Consider the following 13,028-nt stretch of genomic DNA (forward strand, 5'->3'; position numbering starts at 1 on the left):
TGTTATGTTAGTGTCATTCTACGGTTTGTTATTAATCTTGTTAGTATCATGCCTAGGATCTTGCTAATATTATTATGCTTTGAGATGGAGAATATTATGTTGATGATTGTGATTATTGTTATTTTTATTGTTGCTTAGTATATATTATTGTTATTGCTTGATCACGCCCTCTCTTACGGGTTTAAAGGGGATTTGTACTTGTAATCACACTTAATAAGATAATTAATAATCTTGTTTAGGGCTAATATGATTATTATTCAAGTGATCGCCAATAATAGATTTGGTTGTGCATTAATATCCAACCAACATAGATTAAACAGGTTTAGGGTAAACCTATTGATTGCATGTTAGTCAGAAAGTGCACATGAATACGAGTAGAATAAAGTAGAGGCCTATTTTATAGGGCGAGTTCTTTCTCTTTTAGATTGGATTCGTACCCTCATCCCCGAATACCAGTCATGGTTCCAGACCTATTGGAGTTGACGATCTCATGGATCATTAAGGGGTGTGACCTTCACCCTGTGAACGGTTTACAAGTTCCTAAAACTTATTGGCGACTCTTTTGCTCTAGCTTCCTTCCCTTTGGACGCCACCATGCTTAAGTGTATGATCACAGTGGGGCTCAAGTGTGGGATGCTTGAAATATTCCCTACAGTTTTTTGGCGACTCCACTGGGGAGGATTTCTATTTTAATTCCTGAAATTTATTTTGGCAATGATTTAGAATGAGTGGATGAGACTCGAAAAGTTCTAAGTATTTCATGTGCGTAATTTTGATTGACATTATTGGCATAAGCATAAAAAAGGTTCTCATTGGAAAGACCATCCGTAATGAGTAAAAAACATAGGATTTTTACACGTATGAATCTAGGGAAATATCTTTCACAACTAGAATCGAAATAATGCTACGAAAAAACTGGAAAATTCAAGAACAGAAAGCTGTTGAGGCATGTAGGAATTAGCGCTGAGAAAACAGCGTCGGCGCCTAACGATGGCGTCGTCGCCAGGCGACAAGCTTGTTGTCTGGCGACGGTGCCAGCGTCTGGTGACGAAACTGTTTTTTCGCACCAAATTCTTCCACTACCGAGCCAGAAATCTACCTTCTTGTTTCGACTAGTTTTCTAGTACTGTTTGCTCGGTTCTACTTCCTGATTGAGTTTTTCCTTATTTTTTGAAACCCATATGTGTTCTACATATGGACATAACCCTCTGGGAATTCATGCTCCATCTGCCCAATCGAACGCTCCTGGCAACAAAGGGTACATCCGAGAATGTTAAATTCACCAAACCATGGAAGCGAGTTTAACTCGCGGGGTCCCATCCACACACACCAACCCTTCCAAAGGTAAGGCTTCCGCGCGGTGCATCCGGATTCATAACCATGGACCCTCTTTGGCTAACCCATATCCTGAACTTTAGAGAACTAGAGCCATGGTTAGGTTGCAAACTCATTGCATCATATTGTGACTATATGACTACTTGCGCATTATTTGCTGTGCATACTCTATGTGTTTTTCCTAACCGTTTGTTTGACTTCTGTATGAGTTAAATAAATAAAATAATGACTAAAAGGACTTCGATAATTAATTGATTAATTAATAAATGATTAAAGTCTAATAAATTGATCAAACTTGACTGAGTACGACTTTTAGGCTAATCCTTTTGGAGTAAAATACTGGAAACAGTCCTAGGTCGATGTTCTATAACAACGCAAAAATTTGGACTGTGGCGCCATACGCTAGTGTCCGGCGCCAGGCGACGATCTCGTCGTTTGGCGTTGGTTGCCAGCGTCTGGCGACTGTACTGTCGTCTGACGACAGCCTGTAATTTTGTTCGAGTCTTCACGATGTGTCAGTTTAATTGATTTGCTAATACGGCCTAATCAGTTTATAAATGGCAGTAATTATTCAGTCCTTAATCGAGTCTAGGCACATAGTCCCATGGTCTCACAAAAGTCAAACATGCCACTTACACTCATTAATCTTAGCACACACTTTGTGAATATGACACCATGACCATGTCTTAGGTTCATGCATGAGTCGTCCTTTCCGTCATTTGAATTGGGGGTCCACTCTATTCCTAATTCTTTAATATCTCTCCATCTACATCATCTTTCCATTCTCTACATGCTTTCTCCATATCACAATCTTCATTCTTCCAACCTCCTTCTATCTATTGCATGATGAATAGAGTTAGAGTCAAATAATTAACAAAAAGTATCCATAACTTCCCTTTCCGCAGCACTTGGTCAAGAAAGGGAGGGTGGTTAATCAAGGACAACACCTTTGTTCAAATACTACTTTTTGACAAACCAATTAGTCGGAAAAGAAAGGCTACGAAGATAATGGCGTCTCAAGAAGAAGTTAATGAACTCAAGAAGGATGTGGCCAACCTAACTAAATTAATGAAGAGTATAGCTCTTCAAGTTAATGACCTTGCGAGACAACAACAAATGGAGCTCATGCAAGAAAGCTTGAGCAAAATATCTAGTGACTATAGATTTCAGGGCATTAGCTCACAAGGGGTCTTAGTGGACAAGGAACTTCTTCCGCAAAAGTTCAATGCCACTGACATCCCTAAGTTCAAGGCAACAGATAATCCTTACTTCCACTTAAGGGCATTCGAGACAATGATGAACATTAAGGGGATAGATAAGAAAATTTTTCATACATTGTTTTCTTTATCACTCGAAACTGTGTGTCACCAACTGGAGATGCTAAAGCAAAAGGAAAATGAAGGGTTCACTTCTTTCTTTAACAAGTGGAGGGAAACTTCCGCCAACATGGTCGAGGTCCCTACTGAAAAGGAGTCTATAAGGATGTTTATCAAGAACCTTCAAGAAAAGTATTCGAAGCATTTGAAATATCAACACAACTTGAATACTTTCAAAACCGTCTATGACATAGGAATTGAAATAGAAGATGACCTTACAAAGCAAAAAGCTATTAACAATAGCAACAACAGTGGCTGGAAAGGAAAGAAGAACGACAATCCTTCTTCTTCCAAAAACGCCCACTCTAATAATAATGTTAGTACCTTTGATCTCAATGAAGTCTTAGCTATGGATAATCAAGGGTCTAAAAAGCAACTAAGGAAAGATTTCACTCCTATTGGGATGAACTATGATACTGCCTTCGATCGACTCCACGCCAAGGGACTCATTACTCCCATTGGACCTATTCAAGATCCCGCACCTGAGAAGAGATTGCCTAGTTGGAACCCAGATGCACATTGCAAGTACCATCAAGGTAGAGGTCATACCACTGAGAGCTGTTGGAAGCTAAAGGAGGCCATCCAATACTTGATCGATAGTAACAAGCTTCCCATACCTCCAGCTAGCAAGAAGACTGAGTGATAATAAGAGTGCAAGACACGAGGCGAGCTTCAACGACAAGATTTTGTGACCTCCTTTTCTATCTTTTTTTTTATTCCTTTCCCCAAATAAGTCTAGCATAGGCACCCTTTGTTTTCCTTAGATTTTATTTTGTAGGTTCTTTCTTTTTTCCCTTTAATAAAATGAGCATTTATTTTCTTGCATATGATTATCGCATTGCATTGCATATAAAAAAAAGAAAGAAAAAAAGAAATCCATGTCGAACTAAGCACAATGTATACCAATGATTTGAGACACCCCTTGTAGCCACATCATATCACCTTTCACCCTTCAAATATATAATCCTTTCTTGATAAACCACTTTGAGCTTCATCTAACGATAGACCTTTCTTTCTTCGACCCATATCTATCTAACCTTGGGATGGGATGGTGTGCAACTTATGCAATTTTCAAAGAATAAAAGCTTGAGTGATTTTATAAAAATTTCAAAAGAATAAAATAGCAAAAATAATAAAAGTGTACAAAAGGGCAAGTGTTCCAATGTCATTGATATGAACATATCTTTGATAAGAACACGTCTCAGATTGCGTCTCTTATCTAGTGCTCGGTACCGTGCCTGAGAAACATGAATGCAAAGTGAGTGATAAACCGCATGATCGGGATTGCCCACACTTATCAAAATAAAAATGATAAAGCAAAAACAGAGAGAGAGCAAAAATAAAAAAGAAAGAGCTCAAAAGTGAGGAAATCTCAAGCATACAAAACACAAAGTTTAAAAGCAAGGTTGCACACCTTGGAGGCTAATCTAGGGTCTTGAGCTTTTATCCTTTTCTTCTTCCACCTTTAGCCTAACCACGTTACAAACCTTAAAAGACTTCTTTGAGGTATACACATACTTGTGCGAGGTTCGGCTAGAGCTACGTTCGGCCTGATTCCTAACGGATACGTAGGCAACCTCACATCGAGGTGCGACCGTAATAAAAATGCATTCATTCACATCCATATTTACATTCATGCATGATCATATCAAGGGATCTCCTATGCTCATCTCTATGCATTTAGAGCTAGACTTGGGGGCTTGATCCCTACATTATTAACTTACCTAGCCTAAGAGTCACCATCATTTGACTCTTCTTAAAATAATACTTTTTCCATACACTTAGCCTTTGCAGCCTAACTTTAGTATCACTTTCACACACATCACAGATACATGACCAAATAATCCTACCTTTGGGAACCCTTTGTCATAAAGTCTTAGCATAACGTTGAAGCACGCCTTATCATATCAACATCACTCATTATCATTATCATCATTATATCACAAAGTATGAAGTGCTTAGCCTCCGTGCCTAAGTTACCTAAATACTTTCATCTAAAATCAACCATGGAGATAGCCTAGGATGTTACCATCTTCACACCCTAAGACACGACATTGATCCATACATTTGTTAAAGCTCATTCGACATGCATCGTAACACTTTACTCTTCTCTTTTTTTTTTTGCGTCTTTCTTTTTCGGGAGAAAGTCGGTACCCTCCACAAAAATGACGGAAATTTTTGTTTTTTTGCATTTTCGAGTCAGCCATGTATGTCAAAACAACTTTCAGTCGAGTCATGACAAGTCATATGTGTTAAAAACACATTAAGTATTATGCAATGAGTCAAGCAACACTGAGCCTTAGGTCAACCCCTAAAGAAAAGATGAGCAAAGTCCTATAGTCTAAAATATAAATGCAGGTATAAAAGATTTGAAGCAAAAGGACGCAAATGGCTTAGTAAATAGAGTCGGCCTGATCGCAGTTAGATTGACGATCGGCCTGATTGATCGAGCACATTCAGATTTTGATCAAGCACCTCAGATCCTGAAGGATAGGGTTTTCAACAGAGAGCTATCACTTCAAAAAAGCAAGCAATAAAGACATTCCCGGATTTTTTCGAAAAACTGCGAATATAAACGCATAAAATTCTTCCGAGATAAGAAGAGTTTGAGCAAGAATTTGCAAAAGATTTGAGCAGATTTGGTTGTAAGGAAACGACCAAGTTGAAGATTCAGAGCGAAATCGAGCGATGAACAATAGTAATGGAGAAGAAAGGGGTTTTATTTCGAAAACCCGACACCAGTGCCAAACGACGAGTTCGCGCTAGGCGCTGGCCTTCGTCGCCTGGCGACAAGGTTAAATCCTGGCGACAATGCGTTCCACCGTGCGCTGGTGCGCGACAGAATAGATGGTCCTCATAAATGACTATGTGGACCTTATGCATCAATTTTGGGTTCCTTGGTACGCCAGTTAGCCCCTATAAGAAAATTGACATGATTAATAGTCGGCTCGATTACAATCGCAGTAAGTGATCGACCTGACAAATGATCGTCTCACTTAGCTTAAGGCGCCTAAGTATTGGCTCATCGCAAGCACCGAATTAATGGTTGATAAACAGCATAAGGCACTGGCATAATGGTTCATAAATAGCAGAAAGCACCGACATAATGGTTCATAAGCAGCAGAAAGCGCCGACGTACTTGCACCGCAAAAATTTCAGCAAATATCACGGCAGCAAAGTTCAAGCGAGCTTTAAGGATCGACAAGCGTTGGTCTTCGGTATTTTTCTTCGGAATATTATCGCAACAACTGAAGATGGCTGCAAGCGGAGTTATCTTCGACAGCGTTCCCTAGCTTGTGGAGAGTTGTCACAAACAACTGAGGATGGCTTCAAGCGAAGCGGTCTTCGACGACGTTCGCTAAGATTGTGGAGGTTGTCGCCTAGATTTGAGAAGATAGCACGAGATGGGCAGTCTTCGACAGCGTTCACTAAGACTGTGGAGGTTGTCACCAAGATTTGAGAAGAACGGTTCGCGATGAGGCGGTCTTCGACGACATTCTCTATGATTGGGAAGGTTGTCACCATGATTCAAGAAAAAAGCCCGAGATGTAGCAGCATTGATAGACGGCGTTCCCTAGGATGTGGAAGATTGTCAGAAAGCTGAAGATGGCTTCAAGAGAAGTGATCTTCGACGGCTTTCCCTAGGATGTGGAAGGTTGTCAGAAGTAGGAGATGATTTCAAACGAAGTTATCTTCGATCATGTTCCTTAGCTTGCGGAAGATGGTCACAAGGCGGTAGAAGGTCGTTTCAAGCGAAGCAATCTTCGATAATCTTCCCTAGCTTGCGGAAGATTATCACAGTGGAAATTGGAGGTATGGAAGCTAGGGAAGATTATCGAAGAATGCTTCAGGCGTGGCACTCTTCAGGCGGTATCCCCTATCTTGAGGAAGATCGTCAAACGAAATCGGATACTCTAGAGACGTGTGCTCGACGGTGCAAGATACGTGTTTCTTAACTCTTTTATCTGTTTAACTAATGCTAGTTTGCAGGTATCGGCATTACAAGAATGATTTAGGATCGCAGAACGTTCTGAATCATTCTCTGTCCCTATCGCTACTTTGACTTTCGTTTTCGGAACTTGCGTTTCTCCAAACTCAGTCAAAGTGGGGGCTTCTGTAGACACCCAAATGTGTCACCTCAAAACCAAACCCAGTGATGAATACCTTTCGCGTCATTTGATTATCGAACGAGGTGAAGGTGTGGAAAGTCTAATGATGAGGATGTTTTTATTAAAATACTTCTCTTTCTGTTTTCTAAAAATATTTCTTTTCTTACTCCTATTTTATGAAAAATAGCTAGTCCAATTTGGTTTGGTCCATAAAAAAGGTCCAATAATAGTGTAGTTGGATTGGGCTCGAAAAGAGCTTTCTAGTGATATATTATAGACCTAATTCTGATGACTTATGAGGAAGTTATGGATTAAATTAAATTAGGCCCAATGATTTTCAAAGGTGGCCCGATGATCTAGAAGAAGTCCTATTAACTATTATTTTAAAAAAACGCGTGGGAAAGCGCGTTGAATTTTGGACCAGCGCGAGACGACGGCGTCGTCGCCAAGCGCTGACCTTTGTCGCCTGGCGACGAAGATCGTCGTTTGGCGCTGGCTCTTGTCGTTTGCGACAGGAGGAGTTTTATTCCGAATATGATTTTCTTTGATCCCGTGCTATTTTTCTTATAAATAGGGGTCGTATCTCCCCGTTTTTCAACATGGACAACCATCATCTCTATTTTCTCTCTAAAGCTAGAAGCTTTCTCTCTCTCTTCTTTTTCTAAACCTTCCCTCTCTAAAAATTCCTCATTCACAAGCTCTAGACATACCTAGCCAAGTTCGAAGTTGTCTTCGCCCTAGACGTGAAAGGATTGATATTTTTGAGGGTTTGGTCCCAAATCACTATTTTAATTATTTGATTTAATTGTTTTATTATTTTCCTTGAAGTTACTAACGTGTGTATTTTGTTATTAGAAAGAGATACGAGGCATCCAAGTAAGTACTTTAATTGCTTTGTTGATCTTTTGATATAGAAATCATGCTTAGATTATTTTATTGATTTCTAGTATCATGTTAGGACGTTTTATTGCTTCCTAGTATCATGTTTAGGGTTAATTAAAATTTCTAATATCATGTATATTATTATGATGCTTCCTATTTCTTTCTTAATGTTATGTTAGTGTCATGCTAGGGTTTGTTATTAATGTTGTTAGTATCATGCCTAGGATCTTGCTAATATTATTATGCTTTGAGATGGAGAATATTATGTTGATGATTGTGATTATTGTTATTTTTATTGTTGCTTGGTATATATTATTGTTATTGCTTGATCATGCCCTCTCTTGCGGGTTTAAAGCGAATTTGTACTTGTAATCACGCTTAATAAGATAATTAATAATCTTGTTTAGGGCTAATATGATTATAATTCAAAAGATCGCCAATAATAGATTTGTTTGTGCATTAATATCCAACCAATATTAATTAAACAGGTTTAGGGTTAACTTATTGATTGCATGTTAGTCAGAAAGCGCACATGAATACGAGTAGAAAAAAGTAGAGGTCTATTTTATAGGGCGAGTTCTTTCTCTTTTAGATTGGATTCGTACCCTCATCCCCGAACACCAGTCATGGTCCCAGACCTATTGGAGTTGACGATCTCATGGATCATTAAGGGGTGTGACCTTAACCCTGTGAACGGTTTACAAGTTCCTAAAACTTGTTGGCGACTTTTTTGCTCTAGGTTCCTTCCCTTTGGACGCCACCATGCTTAAGTGTATGATCACAGTGAGGCTCAAGTGTGGGATGCTTGAAATATTCCCTACACAGGGCACCTGGCTCTATATCAATTTTGTGATCAATAGCACGCTTTGGGGGGAGATTCTTGGGTAGTTATGGGGGCATCACATCCTTGAACTCGTCAAGGACCCTAGCAACTTCGTCCGGCACCTCGACACTCTTATCAGGGCTAATCTCCACAAGTGCAGCTAGGAATGTGGGTTCGCCCTTGGCGACCGCACTCCTTACTTGCAAGGCAGAGCAGAACTCTGGGTTTTGCCCGGAGTTACGTCGCACACGACTCGGATGGGAGGGACTAGGCGCACCTTTCACAAAGCATGGCCCATCCTCATCTCTAATGAGCATTCCACCAAGGTGGGGCATCACTGATGCTTTAGCCTTACTAATGAACTCGTTTCCCAAAATGAGTTCAAAATCGCCAAGGGTGATAGCAATCAAGTCAGTCTTCCCTTTCCAACTGCCCACTTGTACATCAACACCGCGCACACTTCCTTTTGCCACTAGGGCATCGGAATTCACGACTTTCATGCGACTAATGCAACCGGACAAGGGAAGGTTGAGCTTCTTCGCAGCTCATTCACTCACAAAGTTATGAGTGACACCTATGTCAACCATAGCCTTAATGTCGTGTCCATTGACACACACTCCACATACAGAAACCCTCCGTAAGGGTCAGTGGTTGTGGCTCTCACGGCATTCAATAAGCCTAGAGGGTTGACGCGGATGGGGACCTCCTCGTCCTCCTTTTCCGCTTTAGATTCTTCCGCAACCATTTCTCCAAGTTTCCCCCTTTTGGGGCAATCTCTAGCAAAGTGCGAGCCTCCCTAATTGTAGCAAACGTCATTTACTAGCTAGCTTGTTCCCTGCATCTTTAGCATAAGATACAACAACTTTAGCCTTACCATCAGGTTTCTTGTTCTTACCTTGGCGTTGGCTGCTATTCTTTCCCTTTCCGGAACCAGTCCAACGCTTTATTTTGTTGTTCGATCCCGAAAAGGCTACAACGGTAGTGTTCCCTAGCTTAAGATCAACAAGAGCATCAGCAGCGGCAAAGGCCGCGGACAAAGTCCTAATGTTTTGTCTACGCAATTCAGTTTGAGCCCAAGTTTTTAAACTAGAAACAAAATTAAAAAGCTTATCTTCCTCGGACATGTCTTTGGTGTCCAGCATCACCGATTTGAATTCCTTCACATAGTCACGAACGGATCCAGATTGGTGAAGGCTCTTCAAAGCTTCACGAGCATGCCAAGAGGCATTGTTGGGAAGGAACTGGCCCTTGTGTTCCCTCTTCAGCACCGCCCATTCTTGGATGGGATTCCTTCCAGCGGCTCGATCAAGCTCTATGCGAGACCTCCACCATAGCTTATTATCCCCGGCAAGGTACATGGTGGCAATCGAGACCTTATCATGGTCCGGAACATGAGCAACCTTGAAATAGTGCTCAATGTCCCACAAGAAGTTCTCCACATCCTTAGCATTTTTATCACCCGATAAGGGTTTAGGATCAGGGACTTTCACCTTGAAGAAATCATTCCTTCTCTTCCGTAGTTTTTCAATTTCCCTACGGAAATCCTCGACCTCCCCACTAGAGTCAGCGTAAGGAGATGGACCCCTATAGTTGCTTACGATGTTGTCCAACTTTCCAAGCATCTCGGCTTGCATCTTCCTAGTAGCTTCCAAGGACTCTTCAATGGAACCCACTCGTTCCTTCATCAAAGGCAACTCAGCATTCATCTCCACCACACGACGATTCACATGTTTCTAGTTTGGAGAGTGTGGTGGTTTTTCTCCTTCTTCCAATGGAGAGAAGGGAGGGGAAGTAGGAGGAGTGTCACCAACGGTGCTCGCTTCAGGGGCCTCCCTGCTTTGAGCTGTCGACTTAGTTGAGACTTCGGTAATCTTGGTTGACTTGCTTCTAGCCATGGCAAAGGTGTGGTACTTTAATTTCCGACGGGTCGGACCAAATTGTCGCGAGATATTTTGTGGACTAACTTTTTTTTTTTCTAAGTTAGGGACCAAGGAGGTTCCTGTGATGGCATCTAGACCAAGTCTAGACCAGCCTACTACGATAACTAAAGCAAGATAAGCAATAACAAAGGCAAACGCAAGACTACTTATTATTACTTTGAGGATAAGAGTACAATACAAGGCAAAGAGCCCGAATGAGTAAGTGCCCATCGAATGGGGCAAGTCCTCTATTTATACTACTCTAGGGCTGGCCACATCCAGGCCAAATAGGAATAACTTTCCACTACTTTGTTATTGGTTTTAAAACTTATTTATAACTGATTTAGTTTTCCGCTGCTAATTTTTGATATAGCCTTAACGTTTGAACACGTGGCGGTAACATGCCAGTAATTCTCTTGAATATTGTTCAGGTTACTCCCAGGTTTAAAGAGAGAATTATTGGGGTGTTACATGCCCCCTAAAGAGCTTTATATTGATTTGGTTAAGTAATACAAGTGAACACCCAAATGACAGAAACACAATAATGGTCCAATGGGCCGTTTTCGTGCTCATGGTCCCATCGACGGTGTGGTTGAGAGGTTACTAGGACCTTAGAGTGCCCCGCCCTTGTGGGGTCGGAACGAAGGGTTATTAGGCAAGCCTAACACAATAGGTGGAAGATCGTACTCGTGACTAGGCATGGCCTTGCCATGTGGCTGATGTGAGGTTGTGGCCACATCAGCGGCGGAGGTACTAGCCCCCGTCTTTAACTGTGACACATGGCTAGTAAGCCCTTGCCGCAAGCATCGAGTTGCTAGTGCGCTAGGGCCTTGGCAGCATGCCCTAGCATGCATATGGGTTGGCACGCCCAGCAGCTCGCGCGTCAGGCACATGCTGCTAGCACTAGGCTTGGTGCGTAACAGCAACAAGCCCTCGAATAATTAAAAACGACAGCAAAATAATAATAATTATTAAAAAAACAACAACTGTAATAATAATAATAATATAATAATAATAATCATCACAATAATAAGATCAAAATTTGGTGTCTACTAGCGGCCGGTATGGTACGAGCCACCCCCTTCTGAGGGGAAAATGTTTAGGGTAAAAAATACCCCAACACGTGGTCCAATCCCATAGTGACATGTGGCTCAATCAAATGGCGACACGTGTCCCTATGGGAAGATATGACACGTGTCATGACATAAAGAGCACTTGAAAAAAGAGCAACGGGCCTCCTTACATCAGGAGGCCCAAATCCTGAGAAAGCCGCAAAACGGCGCCCCCATTAGACATGTGTCTCATCCTGATTACGCCGCCAATCAGAGCAAAAAATTCTAGGGTATTAAACCTAAAGGGGCACACTTTCCCACCCCTATAAATACCCCAACCATTTATGATGGGAGGTGAATAGTGACATAACATTCTAAGAGCATTAAAAGAGCTCCAACTTCTTTCTACTTTCTCTCTCTAGATATTTCGTTCTCTGATCACTAACTTGATCGTAGGAGGCGAATATTCGTTGTTTTGTAGGTGTCAAGACCGTCCGAATGTATAAGCGACCAGTGTCCCGAGGGAATTCCAAAAAACCCCGAAACATGAATGATTTTGGATTAATACATTTTAGGTAAGGTTAGAAATAAAGTCAAAGCTTAAGGAAACTTAACGAGACTCTTCAACTCTTTACCAAACTCGTCAATCAAAATGTGAAAGGTACTCATCACCGGGTTTGGTTTTTGGGGAGACACAATTAGGTGTCTACACCCTAAATAGAAAATTCACATCCATAGATGAGAATGAATCAAAATCCCAGAAAATTGAGAAAAACTCAAAAAAAAAAAAAAAAAAAAAAAATTGGGACAAACTCCCACAAATGGAGAGAACCAAGCAAATAAAATCAATTAAATCAAGCAAAAGCTTAATGAAACTAAAGAAAAAGACAATTAGACTATTTCCGACCTAAACGACCAAGGAATCTAAAAATCCTAGAGTAGAGAGCAGGGAGGGGAGAGAAGATTTGTCAATCATTCTTATTTGTAGTTCTTTTGTATAATTTCAACAAAAATATATATCCTTTCAATAATCAAAAGAAAAAAAAAATAATTGTAACATTTCTTAAACATATATCAAAATAAACATGAAAATATTCTTTTATCTACCATAAAATATAACTCATGCACAAACAAACAAAATTTGATCATGCTTGTTGGTGTTGTACATGTTGGAATATTGACAAAAATTTAAGGTTATTCAAATATACATTTTTTTTACATGGGTTGGATCGTGCTAGCGAGACATGCTATTTATGAATGAAATTATGATCACCTCTAATCGATATACATTAAAACAAATCTTATAGATTTGTATATAGACTAATTAATTTCGAATGATACTAGGATTCCATAGCTTTTTAATTAATTTCTTTTATATTTTTTTACAAAGTCTCTTTATTTAATAAATTCTTTTATTAATGTTATAGGTTGTGCCAATTTGTGATTCATAAAGTCGATCATGAGCTATATCGCCTATGACTAATTAAATTTGATTAAGGTATTTAACTGTCCTTACAATCATACCTTACAAA

Source organism: Chenopodium album, chromosome 12 (genome assembly GCF_948465745.1).
Source record: "Chenopodium album chromosome 12, dcCheAlbu1.1, whole genome shotgun sequence".
Taxonomy (NCBI): domain Eukaryota; kingdom Viridiplantae; phylum Streptophyta; class Magnoliopsida; order Caryophyllales; family Amaranthaceae; genus Chenopodium; species Chenopodium album.